Raw genomic sequence first — 16,469 nt, forward strand, 5'->3', positions numbered from 1 at the left:
TGTGGGCCTGGGGACCGCGACTCTGCCTGCAGCTGTGCCCAAACAGGACACACCAAGGGGTGGTCTGACAGGACGTGGAAGCGGGGCAGGCTGAGCTAACTGGTAGCCCATGCAGACTGGCAGTTCTGATAGTCATCCTGGCTGACGTTCGCTCTCTTGGACAGTGAACAAAAAAATTATTATTTTTTTGATATGTTGGATATATATGTGTGTTTTTGTAGTTTTTTTTTTGTAGTTTGGATATGTGTTCTTGTAGGGTTTGGATATGTGTTTTTGTCTTTGTATTGCACTGCTGTTGGTTGGGGGAACAATATTTCGTTGACAAATGACAAATAAATGTTACTGATTCCTGAAAACATTGCTAAGTCAAAATGTGCCAAGCTGATAATAAACTCTTACCCAAAAAGACTTAGTGCTGTACCAAAATCAAAAGGTGCTTCAACAAAGTATTATATAGGGGTGTGTACACTTATGCAATCAGGTTATTCCACATTTTTTCACTCTATTTTTATAGATTGCATTTTAAATAAAAAGTGGGGAAAGTTGTAATATGATTTATCTTGGTTTCATTTTTTTACACCACAAAAACCTGCCATTTTAACAGGGCTGTGTAGTCTTTTTATACCCACTTTATATGTGCTTGCTGAACATCTCATTGCAAAACCATGAGCATTCATATGGAGTTGGTCCCCCCTTTGCTGCCACAACAGCCTCCACTCTTCTGGGAAGGCTTTCCACGAGATATTGGTACATGGCTGTGGGGATTCACTCCCATTCAGCCACAAGAGCATTAGTGAGGTTGGACAATGATGTTGGGGAGAAGGCCTGGCTCACAGTCAGCATCCCAGTTCATCCTTTGGGATGAACTGGGATGTGGTTGAGGTCAAGGCTTTGTGCAGGCCAGTCACGTTTTTCAACACCAAACTCAGCAAACCAAACCATGTCTTTATGGACCTCCCTTTGTGTACAGGGGCATCATCACGCTGAAACGGAAGGGCCCCCCCCAAACTGTTGCCACAAAGTTGGAAGCACACAATTCTATAGAATGTCATTGTATGCTGTAGCATTAAGATTTCCCTTCCCTGGAACTAAGACACCTCACCCAAACCAAGAAAAAACAGCCCCAGACCATTATTACTTCTCCACCAAACTTTACCGTTGGCATTATGTATTAGGGCAGATAGCATTCTCCTGGTGGTAGCCAAACCGAGATTAGTCCATTAGACTGCCAGATGGTGAAGTGTGAGTTGAACATGTTTCTATTGCTCCAGCCGATGCCAGACATTGTGCATGATGATCTTTGGCTTTTGTGCAGCTACTCAGCCATGGAAACCCATTTCATGAAGCTCCAGACCAACGGTTCTTGTGCTGACATTGCTTTCAGAGGTAGTTTGGAACTCGGTAGCAAGTGTTTCAATCGAGGTCAGATGATTTCCACACTATACATGCTTCAGTACTCGGCGGTCCCGTTCTGTGAGCTTATGTGGCCTACCACTTTGCAGCTGAGCAATTGTTGCTCCGAGATTTTTCCACTTTACAATAACAAACTTAAAAGTTTACAGGGGCAGATATGGCAGGGAAGAAATCTAACAACCTGACTTGAGGGAAAGGTAGCATCCTATGACAGTGCCATGTTGAAAGTCATTGAGTTCCTCAGTGTGGCCCATTCTACTGTCAAAGTTTGTCTATAGAAACTGCATGGCTGTGTGCTTGATTATATGCATCTACCAGCAATCTCTGGCAGTCCCTTGGGGCTGAGTATGACTGCCCCCTTCTGGGTCTTCAGGTAGGCATAGAGGCCGGTACTGGAGTCGTATAATGGGAGGACGCCTGTGCGTGACAGCTTTTTACATGGAGAGGCTGATGCACCTGCAGCCACCACATGGTCCTTGGCAGGGGGTGGCCAGAGTCCAATAGCATGGAGAACCAAGATGATTGGGGACCACTCTCTGTTGCAGCCTTCATCCGCCTTCACTGGCAATGTGACCTGGAGACATCTTCTGCCAGTTCTGCCTTGAGGTCTTTGTCAGATCGCACTTCCTCTGGAACCTCCCCCTTGACCTATCCACCTTGGCTGACCCTTCCAGAAGTACCAGCAACGGATGTGGCTGAAATAGCCAAATTAGAAGGGGTGTCCACATACTTTTGGCCACATAGTGTAGAAGGATGGTACATTCCATTAGGTCTGTTGCTGCTGAGGCAAGTAGCAGAAATAAAAATTACTGGAAGTCACAGCTTTTTGTGCTGGCTTAAGACTTAGTGCAGTTACAGGGTAATGTAATAAGGTACTTTGCTGATCTTGGAGCTTAATGTTGAGCTTTGTGGAAAAAGTAGCGTTATATGCGACGGTGTGAGGGTGATTAAAAGCAGCTGCTGGATGGGTGTCAGGCGGACATTTGATATGCAAATGCAGGTTGAAATTAACACTTGCATAGCCATGTTAAATGTGCTGTGTGTGGGTTTAGGATTCTGGGAAGAACTGCTGGGCCTGTCTGAAGTGTTGTGGGCATTACGTGACATGCACACACACACACGTCCACAAACACATTTTTGTCTGATGGTATTTGAGGATTCCTCGTAATCCAGGGCTTTTCACACAGGTATGAAGAAATTCAGCTGTTTGTTTAACAGGCCCTCACACGTGTTCTCTTTGTAAACAAGTCAGCACTGCACACCTGCCTTACAAAGCAACTGCTGACAATATCTTTTGAACTTGGGACCGACACTCCCGTGGCCTTTCCAATGGCCTCTTCAACACTTCTGCCCACTCCACTGTCTGTGCATTGATGAAATATCACTTGCTCTCTGCCTCTGTTGCCCCCTCATTCCCACCTCTCCAACATCTCCTACTGAAATTCCACCCACCTCAATTTCCCCTCTGCCTCTCAGACTTTCTCTTCCCTTTCTCCTCAACTCCTTCTCTCACCCCTCAAATTTTGGTTGTCTTCACCTCTCCTATTCAGCTACAAACAGGGAAGCAACTCAGCCCGACTGGAGATTGCAAGGACCACAGTCACTCTGTTGTGTCAAAGTTCAATATCTTTTATAGTTTCTCCAACTGTGCACCTCAATCTTGTCATTTTCACTGGAAATCATTGACGAGGAACCAATGCAGTAATACAATTGTTGTTGGGTTCCATCAGAATCTCTTCTGTCGCACTTGTCGTTTCAACATGACTTGTGACCACATTCTCATGATCAGAGTCCAAAAGATAGTTTCTCTGCAGGCACACAGCAGCCTTGAAGTAACTGTTATGTTTCCTATTACATTTACATGTAGTGAATTCAGGGGGCAGCCGGGAATTAATTTTTCTCATTTCATCATCTAAAAACCCATCTTTTCAGGCAAGCCTTTTAAATCCCCCCCATCCCTGTCTTCTGTTTTGGTTCATTTTTAGCTTGGTCTGTTACTCCCTTAGCACTGTCGCCTCATAGCAAGACGGTCTGGGGTTCGAACCCCGGGGTTGTCCAACGTTGGGGGTCGTCCTCTGTGTGGAGTTTGCATGTTCTCGCCATGTCTGCGTGGGTTTCCTCCGGGTGCTCCGTTTTTCTCCTACAGACCAAAGGTCAGGCGAATCGGCCGTACTAAATTGTCCCTAGGTGTGTGTGTGTGTGTGTGTATGTGTGGGTCCTGTGATGGCCTGGCGCCCTGTCCGGGGTGTTTCCCCGCCTGTTGCCCAATGGCTGCTGGGATAGGCTCCAGCATCCCCGTGACCCTGAGAGCAGGATAAAGGATGGATGGATAGATGTTACTTCCTATGCCATGTTTTATATTCATTCATTTTATGTTTTTACTCATATTTTCTGTACTGAATGTAAATCACTCTGTAACCGTGTGTTTTTAAACGTGCTATATAAATAAAAATTTACTTACTTACAAATCTGAACCAATGGCTAGTAGGTGTCCCTGGACAGGACATCAGAGCCCTCTTTTCTACTTTCTCAATGTACAAGTTGGCCACTACAGGTGAGACTGGGGAACCCATAGCACACCCATGCCTCTGCCTATAGTATTGCCCCCTGTATGTGAAGTATGTGGACTGAAGACGGCTTCAGCAGCAGACACACTTGGTCAGTGTTAAGGGTGGTCCTATTGCCAAGAGTGGGGTCATTTTGTAATTTAATACGGACTACCTTCACTGCATAACCAACAGGAACGGACGTGAACAGAGGCTTAACATCAGAAGAGACCACTGTTTCATCCCACTCCATAATGATGTCCCTCACCTTATCCACAAAATCCATAGTGTTCTGAATGTGATGTTCATTACCGCCTACCAACGAGTTAAGCACACGTTGATGCAAGAAACATAGAGCTGTTATAGGTTACTGAGTTAATCATACAAACAATAGGGCATAATGGTACATCCTGTTTATGTATCTTGGGTAAACCATACAGACTAGGTGTAGCTTCCCCTGGGCATAATTATGGTGCAAAATTCTGTCAATAGTATTGTCCTGTTCTAACAGCTTCAGAGAATCTATCAACTTTTTTTTGTAACCACTGCCTGGATCTTGTTTCAGGGGATCACAAGTATTTATGTCGCTAACTAACATCAACTTTCTCATGATAGTCTGTCTGGCTTAATACAACAGTGCATCTGCCTTTGTCTGCCGGAAAGATGATGATATTATTGTCCTTACTCAAGTCGTGAATGCTTTCTTCTCATCTCTACTGATGTTGGATGGCACCAACATCAGTAGAGACATCTGTGGCTGCACCATGTAGCTGCATAAATGCTTTGCTCAAAATGAGTATACATACTCATTGAACCTTCCCTGCCTGGATAAATAAGAGATGAAAAAAATCTGCCAGTTGCCCGAGGAAATCTGGTAAAACATCTGCTTCCTTGCCACCAGCCCTGCCATTGTCAAACTGACCTCCATTGTCATATAATGCAGTGTCAAATGACAAAGCCAGAGGTAATATCATTTAGCAGGATAGGCCAGTTATAAAGAAACAATATGAATTGAATTCAAGGCCTTCATAACAAATAAATTATGGGTTTCTTTTGGAGATAAAAGACATGCAGGCACAGGAATTAAAGAGCTACCCTCTGTCCGAATGATGTAAGACAGATGGTGTGTGGGGGCCCTTTGATCAACAAGTGATCTCCCAAGCGTATCATCTCACCTTAAATTTAATGCCAGCAAGGACAGGCTCCATCCTTCTGAAACACTAACCTGGATAAGGCGATTATAGACAATGAAAGAATTCATGGACACTAGGTATATCAATCTGAACACTTGTTGGAAAACATCCATCCATCCATTATCCAAGGCGCTTATCCCAATCGGGGTCACGGGACGCTGGAGTCTATCCCAGCAGTCATTGGGCAGCAGGCGGGGAGACACCCTGGACAGGCTGCCAGTCCGTCTCAGGGCCAACACATTCACACCTAGGGACAGTTTATTATGGTTGATTCACCTGACTTAAATGTCTTTGGACTGTGGGAGGAAACTGGAGCACCCGGAGGAAACCCTCACATAAACGGGGAGAACATGCAAACTCCACACAGAGGATGACCTGGGATGACCCCCAAGGTTGGACAACCCCGACGTTTGAACCCAGGACCTTCTTGTGTGAGGCGACCACGCTACCCACTGTGCCACAGTGCCGCCCTTGTTGGAAAACAATAGCTGGATAATAATAAATCAATAACTAGATCATAATCTCCCTTGAGATGACCCATCAGCACGATTGATAATTTCTGGTAATGACCCATTTGCTGTACGTCACAATGCAATGACCCTCCGTCACAATCATAATTGTTACTGCCCCTTCATAGGACTCTAAGGGGCCGAGGAAGAACTCACTGACCTGAGATAAATCGATATCTGCAGGGGAAATTCTTCCTTTAAAATGGGAGTAACTCTAGTTCATATTTGTGCTCCAGTACATACAAATACAAACTTGTGGGTACCTATCACAGTCTTAAAATCCATTACTGTAGATCTTGGTTGGACACAACTAAGCATGGTACAGTCTCAATGAGATGAAAATTCACCAGCCTGTTCTCCATCAATCAACCATGCCCACATGAGCTCTGATAACCTCACAGAAGTATCACTTTACTGTGGCCGATATGCCTCACTGTGACACTGGGGAAGATGTGGCAAAATTGGTCGCTCCTCTCCATCTCCCCCCGCCTGCCCGTCTCTATTGTGCATCATGCAGAAACATTTGACAGACCTCATCCACACCTTAGGCCATACGTGAGTGGACAGCAGAAGAAAAGAGTGTTTATTTAATCCAATATTACCGCCATAGTGGCATTGCAGTGGAAAATTACTGGGGTTTTGCATGAAGGAGATCAAAGTCATAGGGCCCGATTCTGCCTTTGGTGCTTGGGATTAAAGTTACCCTCTCTCCATGGAGCGCCGATTGCCCAGTAACATCAAAGCAAACAGCACAGTCATTTGACTCATCTGAGAAAACATTCGCCAACATTCTCACTTAACTGGGCAAGTGTTTAAAAAAAAATAAGGGGGAAAAAAAGGAAATGACAGTTGAATAAATGGTAAGATATAAATAAAGCTTTCAGCAAGTTGGCAGGAACTGCGGTTCAGTCGGCTTCAGCAAAGGCTTAGCGAAGTTCCACTTGGCAGCAGACAGTCTCTGAAGAGCACAGATGGATAAGAACCCGGGCGGCCCAGACTATGCTAGCGGACATCAGAATGACAGATGTGCTGCTAAAGCCCAACACATGCTTTACCAAGGTCTTGGATTAGCCAGAAAAGTCTCTGTTGTGGCGGGAGTTGCAGGCGTACTTTGGAGGGCAGCATGCGAATTTACGATGTCATCTTTCTCTCTGGTTTGATTTGGAAGTGGTTGGCAGTGATGATGGAATTCAAAGTGTGCAAACAAGGATGCACAAACCTGATAAAGCGCTGCAGCAAAAAGCATTGTTCACTCAAAGTCCACTTCATCCAATTCAGAGTCAGAGGGCTGGAGCCTGACACTTACACAACCACTCAACAATTTATGACAGGGACCATTTAGTCTCCAATTCACCAGCCGTGGATTTCTATGGACTATGGAGGAAACCAGATGTCCTGGAGAAAACACTCAAGCACAAAGGTAGAACTCACAAACTCCATACCAGAAGGCTGGAAATAAACCCAGTAAAACTTATGCAGTGAAACAACATTGCCAACCGTTAAATCACCAAGCAGTCCTCACTGTGAATAAAATAAAATATTTCTTTGCTGTGTGGTCTATCGTTTCTGCAAAAAGTTGCTGCTACTCAAAAGACCTCTCCAACCTTTATAGAGTGCTAACGTGGGTTTAAATCCTCATTTCCTTTATCTGTAAAAATAATTCTATCATCTCATCTACAATGGGGTTATTTTCCAGCTGTAAAAACACACACACTTCACAGCCAAATTTTATGCAAAACTGACACGGACTTTGCTCTTAAAGGTTATCAGAAGTAATGCACAGTAGTACAGAAATTGCTTTACTGTTGGTGAGATGCTATCTAACACCAGTGTTAAGCATGAGAGGGGAAATGAGTTTGGCAAGCCTGTCATTTAGGGCTACTCTGTCAGCTCCAGCGTTGTGTGGTCTATACCTTGGGCGATAAAAAAAAAAACTAAAACAAAGTTCAGTCCTTGATTTCACATGGATCCAAACCTTCAACTCTTTAATTCATTCATCTTCAGCCGCTTCTCCGAGGTCGGGTCTCGGTGGCAGCAAGCTAAGTAGGGCACTCCAGACGTCCTCCTCCCCAGCAATGCCCCCCAGCTCCTCCTGCGGGATCCCAAGGCGTTCCCGAGTCAGATTGGACATGTAGTCCCTCCAGCGAATTCTGGGTCTACCCCGGGGTCCTCCCAGTTGGATGTGCCCGGTAAACCTCCAAAGGAAGGCACCCAGGCGGCATCCTAATCAGATGCCCGAGCCATCTCAACTGGCTCCTTTCGATGCAAAGGAGCAGCGGCTCTACTCAGCTCCCTCCAGATGTCCGAGCTCCTTATCCTATCTCTAAGGCTGAGCCCAGACACCCTACGGAGGAAACTCATTTCAGTCGATTGTATCCCCAATCTCACCCTTTCGGTCACTACCCAAAGCTCATGACCATAGGTGAGGGTTGACTCTTTAATGTAATCAAATAATTGCAATTTTAAGGTATTCCGCTCACACCTCTGATACTTGACTCTCTTTTTATTTATATATATATATATATATATATATATATATAACACAATGTAAAAAAGTAGAGGGGTCTAATTCGTTTTGAAGGCGTGGACTGGTGCATTTGTGATTTCAAGCTACTCAAATAAAGTAGGATTGGAAGAAAAACAAAACAAGGAAAAAAGTTACTATATAATTCTAGGTGTAAAGAAACATTGGCCAGAATTATCAAATTCAGCATGTGTGGCACTGCCAACTGTGATCCACTGGATTTTGCATCACTCATTACTGCCGTCCGATTTCATTAGCCAACATCTGTATCTTAATTACCAAAAAGAGGATGGGAACGTTATGTGGCTGTCCAAGCAAGCCACTTAAGCCTTCAGGAAATATTTCCCCTCATCTTTATTGGGATGTAAGTGACTTTTATAAAAGGTACGTGGGGTAGTGAGCAGACTGTTTGGGTTGCTAACAAGGCTTGGCTAGCACTGTCACTGAATGGCAGTACAGGGGTCCGTTTAAAGGGATATGGCAAAATTGTCACATTTCAGGGTTGCTAATGCCTCTGCCATGTGACACACGCTTTCACATTCAGCCTCATGGTCTCATGCTGTCCACACAATTCTCACGCCAACACACTGCGACAAGCAACAGAGATGAACAGGCGAGCGTATTATGGTCGAAGTCTTTCTGGTATAGTAACAGTTAAACCAAGCTAACGGCTTCGACTCAAGAAGATAGCTGAATATTCGAAAACCGGGGGTTTCATATGCTGGTTTCCATGGAGCTCCATCTTTCTTTTTTCTTGCCCCTTTTTCACCCCAATTGGACTTGGCCAATTACCCCACTATTCTGAGCCGTCCTGGTCGCTGCTCCACCCCCTCTGCCGATCCGGGGAGGGCTGCAGACCACCACATGCTTCCTCCGACACATGTGGATTCACCAGCCGCTTCTTTTCACCTGACAGTGAGGAGTTTTGCCAGGGGGACACTACACGTGGGGGGATCACGCTATTCCCCCCAGTTCCCCCTCCCCCCTAAACAGGCACCGCGACTGACCAGAAGAGGCGCTAGTGCAGTGACCAGGACACATACCCACATCCGGCTTCCCACCCACAGACAGGGCCAATTGTGTCTGTACGGATGTTTGACCAAGCCGGAGGTAACACAGGGATTCGAACTGGCGATCCTCATGTTGATAGGCAACGGAATAGACTGCTATGCTACCCGGACTTTTGAATATTTTTTTTAATTCTAACTAATGTTGCAATTGTCTTTGCCCAAGAGACTATCATCTTCTTCCTTTTGAGGGCTGAAGGGACCAGGACAGGATTTCAGATTAGTTTCTGGAGTACCAGATGCTGGAGGAAACAGACACACCATCTGGAAAAGTGCCCTGGTGAGTGTTGGCGAGGAAGACCAATTCCATTGTTTGGACATGGTATGGGCACACTTGACTACACCACAAAAGAGCTGAATAACCGGTAAGAAAAGTTCCCCAGACCTGGGAAGGTGGCACAGCTTGTTCTATGCCTACCTCACTCTAATGCAGATGCAGAACGAGTCCTCTCAACAACTAGCCTGAACAAAACTGTGCAGAAACAGACTTACACTAGCTGGGACACTGTCGTCCATTATGTGCATCAAAGGTAATCAGATTGACCCTTGCTGCTACAAATAAGAACAGACGGTAGAAATGATGGTTGCACTAGCCCAAAATAGGCTCATGTGTTTAAGTGAGTGCATGTTCGTGTATGTCTAGTATTTTGAAACTGAGTATTTCCCTGGGTGTTAGTCCTGGGGTGGCGTAGTCAGGTTATATTCTTAAATCTTAGACCCAAGTTCTCGCTCCTGCCACATGTGTAAACTGCATATTTTTTTAACCCTTAAGGTGAATTGAGTCCAAATATGTGCTTGCGATTAAGTACAAGCGCATGTACGCATGATTGAGCCCATGGCATCAAAATTTCACTTTAGCTAGGTGCCCAAAGTTGGCAACTCTGATGTCACTATTTTCTGTAAGATATTTTCTGTATGTAAATATTTATCATGCGCATGGGTCACGGCTGGTGCAAGCAGGATGACAGGAAGACAGGGGGAGGACCCAAACTCAGATGACTGAGGTAGACTGATACAGTTTAATGATTTAATACACGTGGTACAAACACTTATGGGGATGGTGAGGCAGGCAAGGGTAAAAACCAGAAAAGGCAGTCCAGGCAAACAAACCTGACAAGGAGCAAGCAAGAATCTACAGTCCAGTAAACAGGTAAGGTTCAAAATAGGACAGTAACAGGTCTTGGCTGAACAGACCAAAGGCTAGAGAGCAAGACATGAAGCACATGGTCATTTAACAATCTGGCAAAGAACAATGCAAGTGGACTGCAATAAGAAGTGAGTGGCTGATTAGGGAATGAGTGACAGGTGAGGAGTAGGCCAGGTAACTGCAGGACTGACGAGAAATGGGAACAGGTGTGTAGCTGGGGGAAAGGAGGGAACGTCCGAGGGCATCTGGTGGGCAGCTTGAGGATGGCAGGTAAGGGAAGTATGTGTGCGTGTTTGTGTGTACGTGAAGACACATGGGGCTAACAGAAAAATGGCAAACATAGAGGGACAGAGAGAGAAATATGCCAGAACAATGGGCCTGTGACAGCATGTAGTCTTTCAAGTTCTTAAATGCAATAGAAACATAAAATCAGGAAGTTTTACAACTCAGGCATGGAGGCACCAGTTCTTTTTCTTGAGTATACTGTCTCAGTTACAGCGAAAAAACCTTGCACTGAGGCTGTGAACACGTTTCTTTTTCCGTAGGTGTAGCAGTATTTTATTCTGGTCTTGCAAATATAGTGGCACGAAGAAACTATGAAACTCTCATCAAATGCTCAAGACTGAAAAAGTGTAGAAGTTGTTTTTTCATCTTCAGTTCCTGCAAGAACTACATACAGATCTTTTAACAGTAGGGATGGTACAATGATAAGGCACAAGAGCTTTTCCTCCTGGGTGAATACTGATGTCTCTCTCTTTTCTTTTCTTTTTTTTTTTTTTTTTGCCTTTTTCTCTCCTAGGGAGTTTTTGTCTTCTGTTTTTCCCACCAATGTTTTTCCCATCTTTGGGAATTAAACGAAAACAAAGTGAACCCAAGTCAACTCAAATCCAGGTCAGCTCCTATCACATTTCCGACTAATGCTTGTTGGCGCACCCCAAGGAAACGTGAGATTACCCAGAACATCAGACTCAAAATGAAATTCCTTTTTCTTCTCATGGAATGTGAGACATGATCTGGATTAGTAAGAAGACAAGTGAGTGAAGTGCAGAAAGTATTCAAACTGTATGAATGAAAGCAAACGTTAGAATGGAAGATACTGCTCAACACTACGTAGTTTCTCAGCTAACAAAATCTCTCAACTACCATCATTAGTCTTCATGAGCAATAAGTGATATCAGCAATTATTTTTGGAAATAATAATGCATATAGTTGGAATCATGGGAGACAGAAAGTGGCCGGAGATTGTAACTAGAGAAGAAGTTGATCTTTAAAACTATGTGGTTTCTCTTGCTGACATTTTTCTTTCATACTCGGAACCAAATTGGCTTCATGACATTTAGTGATGCTGGGTTGAACCACACACACACACACACACACACACACACCACTCACTCATACACATCACTGTTGATTGGCAACCATGTATGTCTAAAAGCTATGTCTGCTCAAGTCATGACAAAGGGTTAGCTGTTCTCTTCGATGTATAGCTCGCCAAGCAGAGAATGGCACTAATACAACCAGTGTTAAGGGTCTGTTTCCCCAAAGGGCCTACCCATATAAAAATATATCTTAACTCATGCTATTGCAATATGATTTGTTTTGAAGCACCTACAAAATAGCACATAAATATATGTGTTGCCGCTGTTCCCTAGCCATCTCTCACCTTGCTGGTGAGTGATCCCCTCATCATATCCTGCTAAGAGTCATGATGTGTCATTGCCATCACTCCTGCTTGGATTTGCATATATTCCTTTCACTTCTCTCTCTGTCTGTACTGCTCTACTGGCCTTCAGTCATTCTGTCAGATGCTACAAGTCGCACAGGATTAAAAATGAGGCAAAGATGACATGGCAACACCATTGTGGTGGATACAATTGCTAAAATGGCCTTTGAGGAACGGCAAAGTACAAACAAATTAGTTTTTCATAGAATTACAGCAAAATGCAATCAATAATTATTTGACATGAATTTGACATGGTGGGCTGCTCAAATTAAACAAATAACAATGAGGATTTTTTTTTTCATTGTGATTTTCTAATACACAGTATTCATACTTTGGAATACTGCATTGGAGAGAAGTGTGTGTGTGTGTGTGTGTGTGTGTGTGTGTGTGTGTGTATATAAATATATACACACACACACACACACACACACACACGCACACACACATATTGCAACATCCTGTGGACATATATATATATATATCACAGGATGTTGCAATGAAACCTTCAATGCAGAAAAAAAACGTCAACAATTCAAGAGCAAAGATATATTTTTTATAGCTCAAAGCTGTTAAATGGCAGAACATTTCAACAACTTGTTTTTACAACTTGTACAATTTTACAGTTAATAAATGTTCTGCCATTTAACAACTTTGAGCTATATAAAAAAAAATGTAAAAAATATATTTATTTATTTGGGGTTTTTTTTGTGTTTTTTGAAACACCCCCCACCCCCTTCTCCCCAATTGTATCTGACCAATTACCCCACTCTTCCGAGCTGTCCCGATCTCTGCTCCACCCCCTCTGCTGATCCGGGGAGGGCTGCAGACTACCACATGCCTCCACCGATACATGTGGGGTCACCAGCCGCTTCTTTTCACCTGACAATGTGGAGATTCACCAGGGGGACGTAGCGCGTGGGAGGACCAAGCTATTCTCCCCTGTTTCCCCTCCACCCCGAACAGGCACCCCAACTGACTAGAGGAGGCGCTAGTGCAGCAACCAGGACACATACCCACACCCGGCTTCCCACCCGCAGACATGGCCAATTGTGTCTGTAGGGATGCCCGACTAAGCTGGAGGTAACACGGGGATTCAAACCGGCGATGCCCGTGTTGGTAGGCAACGGAAGGGACGTCGCACTACCCGGACGCCCTGAAATGCAAAAAAGCATATGGACATCTTTTTTTTGTGGCTTTGTTATGAAATAGATTTTTCCTCAGTCTTAGGAGAGGCTCTGTAAGATGCTCTTTTATCTCAGGTCTAGAAAAATAGCACATGACCCGTTCAGGAGGCTGACATCATAAAGGCAAACTTGGGATGGACAGATTTCTGGCACCGGCAACATATGCCTCTGTTTACAGACATGTGTGTAACAGAGCTCTATGTCATTAACCAGTCCACTGAACTGGCTAATAATATGACTTACATGAGAGAGGCCAAACCGTCAGGAGCCAGTTAACTTTTCAGTTGCTATCAATTTCACAGTAAGTGTTGTCAGCCACTGTCAAATGTATTCACGGTGAACCCAAGGCAGGCAAACTTTAGGGTACTAAATGTATTTAGTGGAAAATGACGTGTTGGACTTCGATCAAACAGAAGAAAAAATAAATACGGGAGACTTTTGATTCAAAAGCGTTATGACTGGCATATATAGAGAGAGGGGGGGGGGGGAGGGAGGATGACATGCAGCAAAGGGCCCTGGCTGGATTCAAACCCAGGCCGCTGCGGTAACGACTCAGCCTTGATATGAGCCACCGGGGAACCCCACTTAAGATATTTTAACACACTTATTGATTATTTTTCTATTCTTGGCTCTAGCACCATTTGAAAACATGAAAAAGTCTTGTCCAAACCAGACAACAGAGGTACACAATTCTGTGATGTTACGTAGTACTCACTATACTATACATCTGACTTTGACAAGCTAATATGCAAAATGCTAGAATCAAATTTGCAGTGACGCTGTGCCCACTGACCATCTGCTGGGCGATACAAGCACTATCCAGATTTTTTTGTTAATATGGCCTCACTTAATATTGTCTATCCTGACATTCATAACCACACACACACACACACACACACACACACACACACACACACACACACACAGTACTCACAAACAGAGGAGGTGACAAGGTCCAGTTTGTTGGTATTCCAGTGATGTGCCTGTGTGGAGAACAGAGAGGTCCTTAGGCCACTGAAAAAAAGACATAACAGCCAAGGGAGTGAAGAGATTCTGCCAGCTAGGTAAGGGCCTGTTCACTATTTTTACAATGAGGTGGAAAGGGCAATACTTCAAGTGTAATTAATAGGATAATCAGAACTAAAAGCTGACTGAAATAAATTTCCCCTCCTATGACAAGTTTGGTGAAAAGATCAAAGTACATTATGAGAATTATAAAAATGACATTAATCAAATTACAACGCCCAAGTACCCTCCACATCTAAATTACAAGTTGCCTAGGAACTTAAAACTGCCTGAACAGGCTCCAGTTTCTCATTGCAAACAGTCTGAATTGGTGTCTTTATATTAGATTATTCAGATGAAGAGACCGTGTGCTGCGTTTGGAACAATGGCGGCTAATTATGATGGATTAACAATCAGGCCAACAGTTAATGGGCATTGAAAGAAGTCAGAGATCTCAGTAGACAGCAGCTGACATTCAAATTTATTTGGGCTCATGCATATGGGTTAATATGAATAAATGATTGGCTTTCCAGATTGCATTAATACACCTACTTCGTACGCTGTGCATAGAAAGTTCAGTATCTACAATATTTGAAAACTATTTAACTTTGAGCATTACTCCTGAAAAACTGAGCACCATGACTCACAAACTGGACCAAAGAAAAGTCCGCCAGGGGGGTAAGTTTGGAAGCGATTATGTGTTTGGTCGCATGTGTGGGTGTGTGTGTGTCTGTCTGCGGCTAATCTCGCAAACTACTGGACCTATCAGCCTAAAAATGTTTGTGCACAGTTATGACTATATGATGAATTACCTCTTGTGGTTGCAGTGGTTAAAAACCTTCGAAAAACGTTTTTTCTTGCTATCGCCGCTCACTCTCTTCATTCACTCTCTAGCTCGCTCGACCAACGCTGCTCTCCATCGCTGCCCGATCTGAGTCAACCGTGTGCACAGGCAACTCGCATCTACGGTTGAGTCAGATCGAGCAGCGACAGTGTCAAAACCAAAACATTATGTATTAAGGTATCAGTCTTGAAAGTAAATGAGTAGTCGAGCAAATCAGTCACTGCTGATCTCAGCACAGGAGAACAGGAGGAACACTCACCAAATATAATTCGCCTTATTCACCTCGCTGTCATGTGGAAGTGCCATAGTGTCCAATGTTGAAACTCCACTAAGAAAATATAATTTCAAGAGTAGGATTAATCACAGTCACAGCTGGAAATCATCTCAGTAGCTACAGGAAAACATTTCCCATGGCTGAGCTATGTTTTCTTACTGTTGTTTTATGAATGAAAATCAATCAGCAGAGCAACCACCCGCCTTCATTCATTTTATATCATGAAAATCGCGATGTTTAAACACATTTGGAGTCTTTTAAAAAAGGCTTCGAAATGATGATAGCCTGATCTCTGTCATTTCATATCAGACTTGGTCACATTCATGCGAGGGGTCCGCCAAGGAGGCTGCACATCCACAGACTGACAGACAAAACGTTTCTAAAAGGGTAGCTTTTTTTAGCTTGAGCGCTGCATATTAACAACTTTTGTTTTCTCCATATTTCTTGTTCAATCGACTTGGGCGCTGCACAAAAGTCTTATAATGGCAGGAAATTATGTGTGCGAGTATTTATTTGCCTTCTCCCAGTAGGCGAAAAAAAGGTTTGTCGCCAAGTTCGAGCACTGGAGAAGGAGATATACACACACCTGGTGGAGATATGAGTGCACTCCTCTAGTTGATTATGAAACATTTTTCCCTCAAAGACACAGGGGGTCATCACAAATTATTCAACAACAGTACACCAATTTTAATAACCCACACAAAACACTTTTTTATCTAAGCCAGGGTAAAATCTCACAACACAGCTCATGTGCTGAAGCCACCCAATTTAACATCATTAACATCACATCTTACACTTCTGTTCTATATGTAATTTCACATGCCATCTGGTACCATAGGGAGGATGATCAGGGGGAAATCTTGGCATGCCATCTTGTTTCGAATGTTATTTTGGCTTTAGCCACTTGAGATAACGAAGACACGGACCACTTAGAACAAAGCCAATGATGGAACTATCACTGCCCACTGTATGCACCGTAGCTTCATGGGTAATCTGTGTTCTCTTTCTGTGACATATAGCCACAGAGAGCCTGACTCCAA

This window comes from Lampris incognitus, chromosome 21 (genome assembly GCF_029633865.1).
Source record: "Lampris incognitus isolate fLamInc1 chromosome 21, fLamInc1.hap2, whole genome shotgun sequence".
NCBI lineage: Eukaryota > Metazoa > Chordata > Actinopteri > Lampriformes > Lampridae > Lampris > Lampris incognitus.